Here is a 7,500-nt window from a genome sequence, read left to right as displayed (position 1 = left end):
TAAATGCCTTTCTTTGATTATTTGAAAAGAATTTATTCTCTTCCTTTGATACAGGTTTATCTAATTTATAGAAAGTTCAGTGACTTAATTGTTAATTACATTTTCTATCTGCCATTGCTTATTCAAAATCCCAAGACCTAATTATGAAATGGTATTGAATCCTTCTTTTTCTTCTTTTTTTTATAACTTCCTTTCGTCCAATTTCCCTTTTCTGAGGGGGGGGGGGGGCGTTTCGTGTGATTTATTTTGAGGTCTAGTTTACGTAAATTGAAATGATTTACACTTTTCGTATTATCTTAGTCCTTTATAAGGTTTCATTGTGGCAAAGACTAGAAAATTGTTACTGTAAGTATCTTAAGTATTATGGTTCATAGGGGCTTCACCTTTTATATATATATATATATATATATATATATATATATATATTATATATATATATATTATAATATTATATATTATATATATATATATTTATTTATATATATATATATATATATATATATATATATATATATATATATATATATATATATACATATACAAACTTTTCCCTGAACGCTTTTGGGAGGCAGCCTGGGAACAAAACGTGGTCCCAGAAATTTGCAGCATGTACACTCGACAATTACTGCGCCGTAATGCTACCACATTTATATAATATAATATATATATATATATATATATATATATATATATATTATATATATATATATAGATAGATAGATAGATAGATAGATAGATATAATTTTGTATATATGTAATTTTATATACATATTGCATACATGTATGTATATCAGCATACAACTTTCTCTCTTATTAGATGGATAGCTATTTATAGAAGTGGCATTCTGTGTTCTGTTTTCCATTTGGGATGTTGTTCGTCCCACGCTTTGTTCTTGGCTCCACCTGACGTTGACTCCTATTCACTTCGAGGAGAATGGAAGATTGTCATCAAAATATGAATTTGCTAATGTAAAGCAAAGTTCTCTATGATACCCATGTGTTCATATTCAAAATTTCGTCAAAGCTTTCATCCGGATTATATATATATATATATATATATATCTTTTTCTCTGAGATACTTGATATGATATTTTTATAGTTTTGTTGGGTGTTATCCTATACGAGGGCTTTCTCTCCTGTTATGTGAACGATCATTTAAAGTCAGGTTTTTTGAGAAGAATCTTCTTTTCAATTTCTTGATAACTCGCATCACTTCAAACTTGGAAATCCATATTTGGTAAGGTACAAGATTAGATTATTATTATTATTATTTATTATTATTATTATTATTATTATTATTATTATTATTATTATTCTTGTTGTTGTAGTTGTTGTTGTTGTTGTTGTTGTTGTTATTATTATTTGCTTAGGGAAAATAGCACAGTGAGGAAAGGAAACAAGGAAAAATAAAATATTTTAATAACAGTAACAACATTAAAATAAATATTTCCTCTATAAACTATAAAAACTTTAACAAAACAAGACGAAGAGAAATTAGACAGAATAGTGTGCCCGAGTGTACCCTCAAGCCAGAGAACTCTAACCCAAGACAGTGGAAGACCATGGTACAGAAGCTATGGCACTATCCAAGAATAGAGAATAATGGTTTGATTCTGAAGTGTTCTTCTTCTAGAAGAGTTGCTTCCCATAGCTAAAGAGTCTCTTCTACCTTTACCAAGGGGAAAGTAGCCACTGAACAATTACAGTGCAGTAGTTAACCCTTTAGGGTGAAGAATAATTGTTTGGTAATCTTAGTGTTGTCAGGTGTATGAGGGCAGGGAAGAATTTATTAGGAATCAGCCGGAATATTCGGTGTATGTGTAGGCAGAGGGAAAGTGAACCGTAACCAGAGAGAAGTATCCAATGTAGTACTGTCTGGGCAGTCAGAAGACCACATAACTCAAGCGGTAGTATCTCGATGGTCAGCTGGTGCCCTAGTCAACCTTCTTGATTAAGAATTTTGTATTTATAGTAAGTGACTATTATTTCTGTACATTTGTGCTTTAAAGCAAACCTAGTCGTGAATGTTATTTTGAAATGAAAAAAAATTTAAATGGGAATAAGCCACATGATCTGGTAAACACAGGGACATTGACTCTTCATATGGCTATGAAAGTCCCCCTGGCCACAGGAATCTTTATGAAATTTCCGAGTGCACAGGTGTGTTGGTGAAGAAAACTCTTTGCTCTTAACATCAAAGGCATTGAATGTTAACCCCTTTTTAATTAAACGTTAAATTATCTAAATAGCTCTATTTGTTTTAGTGCTATTCAGGGGTGAAGGCTACACATACAGACGCCCATTTATATATATATATATATATATATATGTATATATGTGTGTGTATGGTCCTTGTGCATATAACTAACTTTTATAATGGATAGACACTATATATATATATATATATGCGTAAAAATCACAGGAAAAACGGGATGCTCAGATGCAGAAGAACCACAGGGAAAATGGAAATTTTCCCTGTGGTTCTTCTGCATATATATATATATATATATATACATATACATATATATATATATACATATATATACATATATATATATATATATAGTGTGTGTGTGTATACATGTATATTTGTCTGTACGCGCTATGTTGTCTTCTCGCTGACTTAATTCTTTATTCGCCAGCTCTGCTCTCTCTCTCTCTCTCTCTCTCTCTCTCTCTCTCTCTGATATCGCCTTTGATTTGATTCCTTTCTCTTGTCATCTCGAATCCTGCATCGACGTGATTGGTTTCATTGGATGGAATTTGCTCCTTCTTTTCCGCGCATGGAGGACCCCCTCCCCCCCCGCTCCCCCGCCCCTCTGTACCCAACGAAGTCATCATTCTTGAGATATAATGAATATGTGCCGTTATTGTTTTCTCATACACATATTTACACATATATATTATTGCCATATTCATGTGTTTATTTTCATCATATCCCATAATTCATTTCAAGATTCATATGTTCATGTTCCTCATATTTCATCCCAAGATTCATATGTTCATTTTCCTCATATCCCATAATTCATTCCAAGATTGATATGTTCATTTTCCTCATATCCCATATTTCATTCCAAGATTCATGTGGTTTTTTTTTTTTCCTCATATCTGATATTTCATTTCTAGATTCATATGTTCATTTCACATATCCCATATTTCATTTCTAGATTCATATGTTGACTTTCCTCATATCCCATAATTCATTCCAAGATTCATGTATTCATTTTCCTCATGTCCCATAATTCATTCCAAGATTCATGTGTTCATTTTCCTCATATCCCATAATTAATTCCAGATTCATGTGTTTATTTTCCTCATATCCCATAATTCATTCCAAGATTCATATGTTAATTTTCCTCATATCCCATATTTCATTCCAAGATTCATATGTTTATTTTCCTCATATCCGATCTTTCATTTCTAGATTCATATGTTCATTTTCCTCATATCCCATAATTCATTCCAAGAATCATATGTTCATTTTCCTAATATTTCATTCCAAGATTCATATGTTCATTTTCCTCATATTTCATCCCAAGATTCATATGTTCATTTTCCTCATATCCCATAATTCATTCCAAGATTCATATGTTTATTTTCCTCATATCCCATAATTCATTCCAAGATTCATATGTTCATTTTCCTCATATCCCGTAATTCATTCCAAGATTCATATGTTCATTTTCCTCATCTCCCATATTTCATTCCAAGAGTCATATGTTCATTTTCCTCATCTCCCATATTTCATTCCAAGATTTATATGTTTATTTTCCTCATATCCCATATTTCATTCCAAGATTCATGTATTCATTTTCCTCATATCCCATAATTCATTCCAAGATTCATGTATTCATTTCCACATATCCCATATTTCATTCCAAGATTCATATGTTTATTTTCCTTATACCCTTCTACTTAAAAGACATATAAACTAAAAAGAAAAGTGAATTATACCTTTAAAACGTATTAGTTTCTCGTTGATTACTCTGGATACAATCAACTTACAACTGGTACCTAATTATGTAAGTCCAAAGGGGCACATTGGGTAATACAGGAAAATACTATGTAACGCCCTCAACGAAGTAGTGAAACCTGCTACTCTCGTTACTGCGGTAAGTTGCATAACATTAGATTACAGGTTTATATATATATATATATATATATATATATATATATATATATATATATATATATATATTTAATTTATATATATCTATATATATATATATACATATATATCACTTCACACTTCACTTCACTTCCACTCCCAGGTAGGCTTTCAGCCTGTCAGTGGAATCAGTTGTCTTCTCCACTCAATTCTGTTTTCAAAAATTCCCTCTCTTCTCAGCTGTTCAATTGTTGGCATGTTGTTCTTTGTCAAAATCTCTTCAATTCCATCCCTCCAGCGTCTACGTGGTCTACCTCTTGATCTCCTCCCACCAGGCGTCCAGTCTCATCTCTTCCTTGCAATTCTATTTCCATCCATTCTCATTAAATGTCCCAACCATCTCAGCTGTCCCCTTCTCAATCTTGTTCAACATAGGAGATACCCCAACCATCCTTCTAAAATCTACATTTCTTATTCTATCTCTTCTTGTTTTGTGCATTATTGTTCTCAGGATTTTCATCTCTGAAGCTTGGACTCTGCTCCTGTCTTTGATGGTCATTGTCCAGCTCTCTGAACCATATGTCATGATTGGTGTTAGTAATCCTTCAAATATGGTTTTCTTTACTTCTATAGGTACGTATGCATCTCTCATAATTGGATAGAGTGCTCCACAACATTTATTATATTTCTTTATTCGTTCAGTAATTTCTTCTTTGTTCTTATAGCCGTTATCTGTAAACATACACCCTAAATACTTGAATGCGTTGGTGTCCTTAATTACCGTATTTCTTATCATGATGTTCGTTGGAGCTTGTTGTTGTTTGCTGATTGTTAATATTTCTGTTTTATTAATGTTCATCTTCAGTCCAGCTTCTGTTAAACAATCGTTCAAGGCTATCAATGCTCTTTCTAGTTCCTCCCGATCATATGTCCAGAAAGCAATATCATCCGCAAAAATCATAATGTCTCCCGAGATATTTATTCTTTCCTTAAAACTTCTTATAATTACATCTATATATGCAATGAACAAGAGTGGGGAAAGAACGCTTCCCTGCTTAACACCTGTTGTTACTCTAAACCAATTTTCATTCTTGTATCCAGTCCTTACATTATTCATACATGGTTCGTACGTGCTCTTTATTGCAGCTCCCAATCTACCGTCGAGTCCATAAACCTCTCCCAAGCACCTCCACAATTTGTTCCTAGGTACCGAGTCAAATGCCTTTTCCAAATCAATAAATGCTATATACAGTGGCCTATTGTATTCCCATGATTTTTCAATAACAAGCCTCAAGGCGAATATGAGATCTGATGTACTTCTGTCCTTTCTGTATCCATGTTGTTCTTCGCCTAGCTGAGGTTCAATGATGTGTCGCGCCCTTTTTTCTAAAATCCTCTCATAAAGTTTTGCTGCATGACATATGAGCGTTATACCTCTATAATTTTCGCATTTACCTGAATCACCTTTACCTTTATAAAAGGGTACAGAAATATGTTTTCCCCCAGTCTTCAGTAACCATGCTCTCTAACCAGAATGACAAGGTTAGGTCATATAATATCTGCTTTGCAGATATATATATATATACATATATATATACAGTACATATATATATATATATATATATATATATATATATATATATAGATATATATAAATTAAATATATATATATATTATATATATATATATATATATAATATATATATATATATATATATATATAATATATATATATATATATATATATATATAATCATCCTTTAATATATATATATATATATATATATATATATATATATATATATATATATATATATATATATATAATCATCCTTTAGGTGTTTACCTTAAAAAAAAGACTGGGAAACAAAAGACATGAACTCCAACATTGACATCCAAATTTATGCTTTATCCGCTAAATCGACGGTAAATCTTCAGTGCAATGGAAACTTTGACAATATTCACTTCAAAGACATACACAGAAGCTTTCAAAGAACTGCAATCCACACAAACCTATCTCGTAGGCTATGCTATGCACTCTTGGGTTTTCTTAAATATCAAGATTCTTCCTTTCTAATAATTTTTGCGGGCATGTTTCCAAGCACTTGTGATTATGTGTATATATGTATATATATATATATATATATATATATATATATATATATAATATATATATATATATATATATATATATACATATATATATATATATATATATATATATATATATATATATGTGTGTGTGTGTGTGTGTGTAATATCTACGATATTGTACCTGGCCGTGTTAGCTTCAAATTTTCGAAGGGCCCTATCTGGTTTTTTCTCCCTCTTGGTTCTTCGAATGGTGCTTAGATTAGGACAATAAATTACTCGTCTGTGCGAAAGAGGAAAAAATAAAGCCGAAATAAATTGTAGTTCCCAGGTGACAAGCAAGAGCAAAAATATACATTTAATGTGTGTGGTGGTAAAGCCTCCTAGAATCGCATTTTAAACTTAATGGGGGCCAATTCTTTCATCAGTGTCTAGTAGAATTTGGGTGTTCTCAGCTTTGCATGATGATAATTTTTTAGTGCTATTTTGGTATGCTATCTCATTTATGGCGTGATCTCAGAAATTATTCTGTTGCTTTAGTATGTGATCTCAATATTTTTAATAGGTAAAAAAAACAAACAAGAAATGATAATAAATATAATGGTTCTTGCTTCGCCGTACGCTCGCTTCGCTCGCGAAAAATAAAAAACACCAAGATCACTATGTACTAGTAAGCGGGAATGTTGAGCTGTGCATGCTAACATCAATGATTGCTTATTATTTCTTAGATACTTATTCCCAATATATATTTTATTTTTAGGAAATCTAATGGTTCTTTCTTCGCCGTGAAGTGAAATGAGACCGCATACCAAGGCAAAAGCACGACTTTGAGATTGCAATTTTTAAAGTATTATACCTATTATAAATGTAAGCGTGTAGTTGGAGGTTAGGATGGAAGGTATGACCTTTTTTGGGAATGTTTCCTCTTCTCTAACCCACTTTGATACAGAAAAAATCCCTGACGTCGCTCATGTTTGAGTTCCCTAAATTTTTGATTCCGATATTTTGGAGATCATTGATGGTACGTCACCGTAAATAAGGTAGCGTTTGAAAGGTTTCTTTCATATATTTCAGCTTTGACAATATTACGAAAGATTGACTCATGGTTGTTGAATGATTTCATAAATTTTCTGTAACTGGATTATGTATTTTTTTTTTTTTTTTTTTTTTTTTTTTTTTTTTTTTTTTTTTTTTTAAACCTTAAAATAAGTGGACTACTGCAAACCGTTTCAAACATTCCTTTGGAGACCGTGTTGGTAGCAGTTTGCCAGAAAAATGCACACGCACGGTGATGTTAGTTA

This window comes from Palaemon carinicauda, chromosome 38 (assembly GCF_036898095.1).
Source record: "Palaemon carinicauda isolate YSFRI2023 chromosome 38, ASM3689809v2, whole genome shotgun sequence".
Classification (NCBI taxonomy): domain Eukaryota; kingdom Metazoa; phylum Arthropoda; class Malacostraca; order Decapoda; family Palaemonidae; genus Palaemon; species Palaemon carinicauda.
Note: the sequence above shows the minus strand (reverse complement) of the source record.